General features: G+C 42.9%; 1 long non-coding RNA gene across 1 annotated transcript in view; it reads left to right on the forward strand.

Moving 5' to 3' along the window:
• The window catches only part of LOC130540779 (uncharacterized), a 30,753-nt gene extending 20,770 nt beyond the window's left edge, over positions 1 to 9,983 (forward strand). Inside the window, exon 3 of the long non-coding RNA XR_008954776.1 lies at positions 5,687 to 9,983. This is a non-coding gene — a long non-coding RNA (uncharacterized LOC130540779). The remainder of the gene's footprint in view (positions 1 to 5,686) is intronic.
• Positions 9,984 to 10,965: the final 982 nt, after the last annotated feature.

Below are 10,965 nucleotides of genomic sequence, written 5' to 3' on the forward strand. Positions count from 1 at the left end.
GAGGTAATCAATCAATTAAGCGGTTAGGACATACATTATCAAACTTCCACAGTGCAGGGGGCAGGGGGCCATGCTGATCTACTTGCCATGATTTTTTAGGAATTCAAAAAAATGAATAAATAAGATGGAGAGCTATTATACAACCAGGCTATAATTTGCCACTCAAAGTCAGGGGCTGGTGTTGTCAGACTCAATGCTGCAGAGTAAATGGGGGAAACTGTGGTCCTGTATGTGCCCTGTCTGGGTGGGAATCACGCCTCTATTGTTTACTAGCATTGTGTCCTGGGGTGCACAGGGGGCACCTTGGAGTCTGAAGTTCCTGCCCATTAAAAAGGAAAAGAGACACCCAGAATTACAACTGTGACTGCCTAGGTTTGCAGTGGGGATGAACTAAGACCATGCACATGGAAGCACCTAGCCCACAAGGGGCACTCAGGAAACCTTAATGACCTTACTCTGCCTGTAGACTTTGGACTTAGGAAATGTAAGGTGACCAGAGATCACCAAAATGCTGACATCAAACTTAGAATTAGTCATCGTCGTTGTCCTCATCATTGTCATCATCATCATCATTTTCCTCAAGTTTTTGAAGAAAAAGCCAAAATGCATAGAATCCTGAAAATAAATTCAGAATACGTGCCAGTCCTTGCTCCCTTGCTGAATTTATATGTGTTCCCTTTGTACCCACATCTCAGATAACCTCATCTGTAAAAATGGGTGTATTAACATCATCCACCACAGCAAGGATTATTGGAACACTCAAGAGAAATATATATTAAACTGCTTTGAAAATTGTAAAGCATAAAAAAAGGGATTATATTTAATAATATAATTTAACTTACTTTTTTTTTTCCTAAACTTGATTCCTCCTGTAAATATTGCATGAGTCTGAAAAGTATATTAAATGGTTCAAAAAATAAGCTAACGGCAAAGGCAGAAGGCAAAAAACAAAAAGATGGGTAAGTGTGACAGTACGAAAATGAAATATTTATCAAATAAATAAACTAAATAGACAAAATATTTTTAATGTATGTGTCAAATAATAATGCGTAAATATGTTTATATGATTCATAATATGTAAGTTCTAAGAAACTGATTAAAAGGAAAAGATAATAAAATAGGAATTTTAATAACAGTATATAATGTTTACTACATTACAAGCACTGCCCTAAAAGTTTCATGTATTTGAATTTATTTAACAAGAAAAAAATCAAATAAAAATCAACAAATAAAGAAACAAACACTGAGGCCGGGCATGGTGGCTCATGCCTGTAATCCCAGAGTACTTTGAGAGGCCAAGGCGGGAGATCACCTGAGGTCAGGAGTTTGAGACCAGCCTGGCCAACAAGGTGAAGCCCCACCTCTACTAAAAAAAATACAAAAATTAGCTGGGTGTGGTGGCGCACACCTGTAATCCCAGCTACTCGGGAGTCTGAGGCAGGAGAATCACTTGAACCCAGGAGATGGAAGTTGCAGTGAGCCAAGATTGCACCACTGCACTCCAGCCTGGGTGACAGAGCAAGACTCCATCTCAACAACAACAACAACAACAAAACAAAACAAAACACAAAAGAAAGAAAGAAACACAGAAATAATATATAAAAATGTTAAATCTCCTTATAGTCAAGGAAATGAAAAATGGCATTGAGGAATTATGGTTTTTTTATCTATCAAGTTCATAAGGTTTTGAAAACTGCCATCGCTGGTGCTGAGGCTTCAGGAAAAGAGATATTTTCTATACTGCTGGTGGAAGTGTAAATTGATTTTTAAAAAATAGAAAAGAAAAAAAAACTTTTTGGGAAGAAAATTTCCAATCTGCATCAAAAGCTTAAACATATACCCACCCATTGACCCAAAAATTATACTTCCCTGGAGTTTACTCTTAAAAAATTAAGGGATGTTAGCAAATATTTAATGACAAAGATGTTCACCACATTGTTGTTTATAGCAGCAAAATCTTGCAAGTGGTAGAGTCTCATGCTGGGAGATGGTGTTCATTCACCATTCACGGAGCAGTTTCACTGAGCACTTGCCCAGGATCAGGCCATGATCCAAGGGCTGACACAGTGCAGAGAGCAAAATAGACTGGGTCTCATGCTCATGGACATCCAGTTATAGTGCAGGAAGATCTAACAAGTGGTGTTGTGTGCCTGTGATGGAATACTGTAGGTCTGTTTTCGCAAAATATTTACTTAGGGCCTACCGTATTCCAGGCACTGTTCTAAATCAGGACACGGCAATACACAAGGCGAGGAATCTCTGCACTCCTAGAGTTTATGTTCTAATTGGGAAGATAGAAAATATATAACTAAATATTGTGTTGCTGCAGTGTATTTCATGATGTGGAGAAGAAAAAAAAATCATGTTCTAAGAAGTGAAAATGGCTATATGACAGTGCCTGCAGTGTGAAGCCATTGGTGTAAATCAGCAGAAATAGGCAAGCTACACATTTCTAAAATGTTAGGAGGATTTACACCAAGTCTCCAGATTTTGTTCTAAATTTTTTGCATTTGTTACTTTTAAAATAAAAGCAAAACTAAACTGAAGCAGAGATTACTGATACATACATACGTCAAGTCAATGCTTAGCTATTGATTCTACTTCTAAAAAAGTCATTGGATTTATACTTTGTGGAAGCCTCAAGATTTGATTTCTTAATAACTAGAAACAGTAATGAAAATGAGTGCTAGGTCATTCTCCTGATTTTGTTTTTCATAGTATATAAGACTTATGTCCTAAGATCTGAAAAAAAGCAAAAGACCTTAGGATTCATCTTCAGCCCAGTACTCAGTTCAGAGTTGAGGAAATTTAGGAGACTTGCTCAATTCTTAAAGTAAGAATTGGGCCCTAATCAACTCAAAATGACTTGGCTTCACATTTTTTTTCAAAACACAACCTCACTATCTTCCTCTCTATGATTTTAGTTTAATACTCAACCTATTGCTACCTGCTCAGTATCTAAAATGACAGAAAGCAGGGAGAGGAGTAAAAATATCACCAACAATGATTAGCATTTCCATGATACAGTCTACCTCTAAACAAAAGCAGGACAAAGCTAACTAAACTATTGTTTAATCTCCTTAGAATAGAAGTAGCTTCTCCATCCTGTGCGCAGGTAAAGGGAAAGTGAGAATGGGCATATCATAGGAGCTATATTTTACCAATGAGAAATAACAAATGCTTTATTTCTGAACTAAAATTGTTCAAGCCTATTTTGATCACGATGTAGTTCTATACATTTGTAAATGCACCCTGAATTAACCTGGAAAGCAGCAAGTTAGACATTGTCTCCCTTATCAACACTGATACTAGGATAATTATTTAGGATAATTATTAGAACATAACTGTATGGCGCTTTATGGTTTACAGATCCCACTTACAAACATCTGTCATGTGATTCTGCCATGAATCCTATAGTGCCCATCTTGTGCCCAGTTTATAGGCAAGCATGTTGAGGTTTTGGTCAATCAAATGGCTAACCTGCAGCCACATCTCAGAAGTGGAGCAGAGCTGATACAAACCCCCTGGCATCAGTTCATTGCTCCTTCTTGAAGGACAGAATGGGAAAAGGTTTTTTTATGGGGGCGGGGGGGTTGCGGGGAGGGACAGAGTTTCGCTCTGTTGCCAGGCTGGAGTTCGGTGGTGCGATCTCGGCTCGCTGCAACCTCTGCCTCCTAGGTTCAAGTGATTCTCCTGCGTCAGCCTACTGAGTAGCTGGGATTACAGGCATGCGCCATCACGCCCAGCTAATTTTTGTATTTTTAGTACAGACGGAGTTTCACCTTGTTGGTGAGGCTGGTCTCGAACCCCTGACTTCGTGATCCACCCGCCTCGGCCTCCCAAAGTGCTGGAATTACAAGCATGAGCCACTGCTCCCGGCTGGAAAAGGTTTTTTATAATAGCTTTTGGATTGAAAATTCTTGTCAGAAATTTGGAAAGGGGGTGCAAAATCAAATGAGGAATTTATTTCATTGCTTTTTTTTTCTTTTCCTTCCTTCTTTCCTTTCTTTCTCTCCTTCTTTCTTTCTAGCATAACCAATAAAACCTATTGTATGTACTCTAAAAATCCAGCTGTCTGTTTTGTCTGTCTTCTAAAACCTTTCACCTTGTTTATTTTTTGGACCAAAATGTCTTTACTCAGCCAGCTTTCCAAGCCAAGCAGGGTTTCAATTTTTTAAGAAGTAAATTTTAACAGGACAATATGGAAGCTCCGAAGAACAGTAGTCTACGAAAAACAAATCGTTTGTTTATTTGGCCATTTGTTTTAAGACAAAAGTAGAAACACTGGGCTGAACAGAGACAGGAGAGGCTTTGGGCAATTTCCTCTGAGACCATGAGACCGGGCAGGATGAAACGTGAATAGAAAACATGCCAGATATATGCTGCGCAAATACAACACAACTTTCTATCACACACTGATTTGGTCATCCCTTTTTCTTTTTCTCAGAAGCTGATGCCCCCATCACTCTATGGAGCTGGAGAATACCGTCATACGCAAAGTGATCCGAAAGGCCCCTTTGCGCCCAGCCAATCCTAACACACAAATCCCTTCCACCTCTCAGGGCTTGTGGTGCAGTTTCTCCCCCTGGAATTTTGTCTCAGCAGGTATCAGTACCACCAGTGTGCCAGAGAAGAATGCAGTCAGGATGGCGAGAAGTACAGTTTTACTTTCTCCCATTCTGTCTTTCCATTTAGCCACTATTTTCTTGTCCCCCTCTTCCTCCCCTCCTTATTGCAAGATGTCTGGCACCAAGCGTCTGGCATGAAATCTTACGGATCTGCATTTTCTGCAGGGCTGTAACAACAGGTTTCAACTTGATTTGCCATCCCTGTGAAACGTGGAGTTTCATTTGTTTGCTTCCGAGGACAAGAAGGGCTGTAGCTCTTAGTGCTGAAAGGGGGTATCTTTATGTTGGATTGGATGTTTCTAAAGAGATGAATTCGACTGTCATGTATTATTTAAGAAAAGTATTTTTATTGTATTCTGTATTGTGAAAGCACATTCCACTTTTGCATGTCATTTCACTGCTTTGTTGTTTTAAAGTTACTATTGGCCTTGAGAATATCCACTGGCAGAAATTTGCACTTAGCGTTCTAAATAAAATGTTAGTCACAAAAAGATGGTGAGAATCATGTTACCTGGGCATCTGATTTTACAAGGTGGGGAAACCGAGTCTGGCAAAAAAGAAAGGGTTTGCTCAAGGTCAGAGCTGGTTATGATAACATTGGAAGAATTCCCGAATTGGAGGGCCTCAGATCATTGGCATAATCCACATGGTCTTCAGGATTGATTCAATGTTCATTTTATTTTTTGCCGTAGCCATTCTTGTGCACTTTTATACCACATCTTTGTATACTTAAAAACAGATGGCCCTTATATGTAATACTATCTCTCTGGACTCACACATATTATTAATATTTGATTATTTTGCAGAATTTTATAAAATGGTTTTCCTACTCTGACTGTTTTAAATGACATCATATGCCTTTGGAGAATTTTGAATTGGAGGATATTATCGTTTTTTGGCCACTTCAAATATATTATGAGTTATATACAGGAAACTGATTTTAAAGAGTGATGGATTGGATGGATAGCGTGGATAAGTAAATAAATGAATACACAGGCATATATTTACATTTGCACACATACATACCATTTTAATAATAAATGTATTATTTTGTACAGAGACCTGATTGATAAATGCTACACGTGTACATCTCATTGAGCTCAAGGACAGAGCTTCCCCTCTCTTCACTGTCTGCAGTGCCTGGTCCAGGCAGGACCTGCCATCAAGTCAATGCTGAAAATGTTGGCCACACAAAAACATCTGCACCGTCGGAAGGAATAGAAGCTCCAGAACAATGCCTGGGCTTCAAGATCCAATGGAACTTTGTCAGTTGAACGCCAGTCTTGAATCCAGGTCTTCTTGCTTCCAAATGTGGTCCTCTGCTGTCTCATCAGCCTCTTGGGGCCTCACGCTGGGCTCCAGTTCGGGGTGTGAGGAGATGCCAAACGCTTCTCAGAATGGCCTATCTGGGATCTCGCCCAGTGCCTTTCTCCCTCCTCTTGCTATTTTTCGTGTCTTTTCTCTTCCCCCTCTCCCTGTGTCGGGCGTGTTTACTTGCAGCAGCCAGAAAGACCACCTTCCACCCGCCCTCTCTTCGGTTCAGCTGCACCTCTCTACTCCAATAAACCGTTTGCATTCCATCTGGTGAGCGTTTGCTCTGAAGACATTTCCTTGTCAATCTCTCCCGCCACATTAAAAATCTGTCATTACGATTGCATCGCCGCCTGGCTCCTGAGATTTCTGACTGCTTTATTGCTCTCCTCATTTTTTTCTCTTGCCTGCTACAGCCGAGAAGCAGAAATAAAGGTTTGTTGTTGAAACATGGCCGGGAGGAAAGTAGGAGGCACACATCTGTCAAGACATTACCTTTCTTCAACCAGGGATTAAGGTGTTTTACGGCACTCGCTACTGAGCAGTCACACTGAATAAATTTTCTCAGTAGAACATAAAAATGAACTCATACATTTTGAACCAAGTTTCTTTCCAGCCAGCCCCGATCATTATGCAGTGGCACCCGCATACAGGGGCGCCAGCGAGTTAGGAAGTTTCTCAGACCCATCCCACCTCCCGCCAAAGCTGCATTATTTAAATGCCCGTTGAGGCGAGGGAAGCATCGGGGTTAAGGGGAGACGGTGGCTGTGAACACTCAGGCTTCCTCAGCTTATGGGAGAGAACAGAAAGATTTGAAAGAAACCTGGCCCCAGGTGTCCTCACTCAGGCCTGGCAATGCCCGATCTTGCTTTAAGAGCCGCATCAAATCCCTTTCTGTGGGGAGTGGCCCCTGGTTCCTCCACCATCCTGTCCCCTCCTCCCTGCCCTGTAGGAGCACTTATGTGACAACTGCCTGTTTCACAGCCCATCCTCCTACTTTCTTCTCTATCCCGGAACCTCATGCTTACAAGACTTTACAGTGGCTATTAAGAGCGATGTAACCATAATATTTTGGAGGGCTTTGTTTTGCATTCTAAACTTTGTACATGGATTAGCCCATTTAGACTTCCCAGCCACCCATTAAATTAGGCCATTCTGCTCTCATCTTATAGATGAGGAAACTGGGATAGAAAGTCGTGTTAAGCACCTTGCAGAAAGTCAAAGAGCTAGCCAGGGACAGACCTAGGATTTGAACCCAGCATCAGAACCCCTACGTCTAAGACCAGCAGTCTGTTGTTAAGTGCTGTGCTATTCTGCCAAGGGCATAGGGCATGGGGACAGAGGAGTTTAGGAAAGGCTTTGAAACAACTTTCTGGCACAGCAGCGTCTTGGTAATGAGCAAAGGTGCCTGGGAGCGCTATCTTGTCCTGGTACCCTCTTCCCTGGGGGCTGCCACAGCCCCACCCAAAGTTATAGAGCAACAGGATTGGTGACCTGGGCTGACGCTGCATCTGAACTCCCTTTGTGACTTTCTCCACTATTTCTCTCTCTCTCTCTTTCACACACACACACACACACACACACACACACACACACACACACACACAATGTCCTCTCCACCTTTCTGACTATGCTATTCTCTCTACCTGGAATCCTGAAATTCTCTGTATTATTTTTTTAAAGGTAGGGAAAACTATTCATCCTTCAAAACCTTTTACTTTCTGTGAAATCTTTCTTTACCCTTCAAGAATAAAATACAGACTCCCCACAACAACAACAACAAAAACAACACCCCGCGTGTCTTTTCTCATCCCTGAGTAATGGCACCCACCGAGTTGTATTATACAGGATCTGTTTTCAGGTCAGTCTCCCCGATAACCATCACAAAAGTCAGCACCCCGATACACACTGAGCCCTTAGTAATCTTCATAATAACCCTAAGAGATAGCTCTGCTCTCATCTCTTAAATGGACTGAAGACCTTCTGTTTAGCACCTTAATACCACTGTGTTCTCTGGATGGCCTAATGGAACCAGCAGTGCAGTGAGGGCTGGGAGCAATACCTGGGGATCTGGAGATTGCCTGGAATTGAGGGCTGGAAGCTGGTTGTGGTTTCTATGGTTTCTAAGAGCTGCCCTTGAACCACGCATCCAGACACCCTCAAGGCAGGGCTTGCAGGAGGCACCTCCTTATCACCAGACCCAGGCTCAGGACCTGGCACATAGTGCCCATAGGGAAAGAAACTCTGCTTTGCTACCAGAAACCTACTTCTAAGACCAGGCTTGGTTTTCCTGGATGGCCTTGCTGCTTGCATTGCTTATAATGGTAAAAGTCTGAAAGCAGCCGGGATGTTCAGCTAAACAGGAATCCCTATGATAATCCAGTCATGCAAAAGAGCCCTATGCAGTCGTGAAGAAAAATGAGGTCACTCTAAATGTGCTGATACAGAAGAGTTAACAAAATTAACTATTGTTAACTGAATAAAAAGCAAGAGGCAGAACAGCGTATCACACAAAGAGACAAACATGCATGATAACATGTAGACTACTCCTGAAAGAATGAGTAAAAACCAGTGGTCATCCCCAAAACAAAAAATAATTTTTCTTGTCTATCCATTTTATGTAGTTTGAATTTTTGGCAATGTGTAGGTCTTATTTGCAATAAAATATGAGCTAATTTTAGGTAAGTGCTTTATGAAATCCTAAGGACCACCCTGAAGCGCAAACAGCATCACTAGAGTGGATATGCCCAGCCATGGGTTTATGAGAATTGGGGAACTCCAGCTCAGTGTAGACAGGCTGGGACACAAGTAAGGACTCACCCTCTTAGGCTGAGCTGGCCCTGGACTAAGGGACACTTTGCTTATCTTCCTTGTGGCCTAGGCACTGAGTGAATGACCCATGTTCATTTTTGCTTCCCAGCTCCTGTCTATTCTGATCGGATAAACGGGCCAGTTGGCAGGACCATTGTGATTAACCTTGGCTGATCCCTGAGTGAATGATCTTCTGGATACAGGTGGTAGGCCTTGAGCTGATTTGCCACAAGGTAGAAGTCTCAACGTCCCTCATTACCCAACAAACCACTAGGCAGAGAATGACAATACCATGCCTCAGATTGTTTCCCGATAGCCATCATGGCCTGTCTCCTACATAGAATAGCACGCATCTTGCTGTGAGTCAACCTCTTGCCCACCGGCTGCAAGTCATGTAAAATTCAATTAACTTTCTACAGGAGGAATAAAAGCAAGGAAGAAGCTGCCACACCTCGAGAGCCAACATGTTACTGAGCACTGTGGTCAATCAGTATTTTTATCAGATTAAATTAAACGTTATCCCAATGACAAGTCCACATGGCGAGCGTTATCATCCGCATTCTACATACCCAGTTGCTGAGGCCCAGCTGCAAGGTGGTGTAGAGGACAGGATGGGGGAGCCTTTCCATTCGATCTGTCTGCTCCGTCTGTGAGGTGAGCGTGCGGGGGCTCTCAGTTTGAATATTGTCTCCACCAGGGTCAAGGGGGGCTACCTGGGGGATTATATCACTTCTCTATGCTTCAGTTGCCTCAGCTGTAATGTGCTGCTTACGCCACTGCACTATTGTGAGGATGAAATGAGATACCCCTTAAAGGCCCATCGTGCTTGGCATACAGTAAATGCTCAATAAACCCTACTCATCATTATAATCCAACTTGCCAAGATGTTCTCCTTTTGGCTTTACTCCCCAATCAGAGTTCACACATGCAGAGATGTGGGCCCTTCCTTAAGTTTCCCTTTCTTCCTATCCCCACCCAATTTCTTCAAATTTGTTTTGTTAGTTAGATTTTTATTTTCTTGTGACCATTTTGTAAAACTGGTTTTGGAGTCCAAAACCCTGTCAACTTGAGCACATTAATCTGCAATCCCCATAAGGATGTGTAATGTGATTTATAGATGCATTTTCTTTAGCTTAACAATATCACGTTCACATTTCGGCCTCGGCGGCCCTCATCGCCTTGCCAAACTCTGGAATTTTAGTGTTGGATCAAATAAACTGTGGTTATAAATCATTCCCAGATGTCAGCCTAATTATTTCGAATGCGTGAGGACCTGTTGGATGGACTGCTTTGGCCACACACTCGCCGCGTGTTTCTGACAGCAGCTTCCTCCCCGCCTCGCCCTGAGAGCTCTCGGGGCTGGCTCTGAGGCACTGGCTTTCTGCCCCAACCCCAGGGCTTCCAGGCATTTCCTTTTTTATTTCTCAAAGATGTCCCCACCAATGCTGGTTTCCAGGAGTTGGGGTTTCCCATCAGATCCCTGACCCCCTTCCACAGAAAAGCAATTTGCTTCCCCATGATTTTTCACAGCCAACGTTGACAAACAAATGGGACACTTGTCAGGGCTACTTGCTGACCATGAGCAAAGAGGGGAGTGCAGGGCTTTGGGGTGGCAGGAGGGTGGGGCTAAGCTTTCGGAAACAGAAGCCCTCAGGGTCATCCTCTGGTCCTGCTGGTGGCACCACTTAGCAAGACTGAAGGGGAGGACAGAAAGGAGCCCTAGTTTTTTTTGGATCTTAAATGGAGATTTTCCAGAAAATTCATTCAGAGAAGGAGCACCGACTGTTCACAGCTCCAGCCACACTCCCCAAAAAATCAGCCTCTGCCTACGGTGCCTTCCTCCTTTCTTCCTGTCTTCCTCGTCTAGCTTTGCCTTTCATCACATGCCACCATGGAGGCTCCCATCTGCCTCTCCTCTCTCTACCGTTAGGGTGACTCTGCTGGAGAGGAGACTTCACTGTTAGGAAGGGGAGACCTAGGATGGGCTGGCCACACACGGGCCAGGGGCTGCACTGCCTACCGCACCTCTCCTCCCATGGGGACTGTACAGGTGCTTTCTTTAAAAAGTGCCTTGATAAACCCTAATATTTTAAAATATTCACTTCTGTATCCAGGCCTCTCTCAAAGAGCGACTTTAAGGGTGGTTAATGTTTACAAATGCACGCTCTGCACAGTGGAGCAGTGGCCGTGCCCTTCTAGTTTCCCTGGCTCCATT

The sequence above is a fragment of the Pan paniscus genome, chromosome 15 (genome assembly GCF_029289425.2).
Source record: "Pan paniscus chromosome 15, NHGRI_mPanPan1-v2.0_pri, whole genome shotgun sequence".
NCBI lineage: Eukaryota > Metazoa > Chordata > Mammalia > Primates > Hominidae > Pan > Pan paniscus.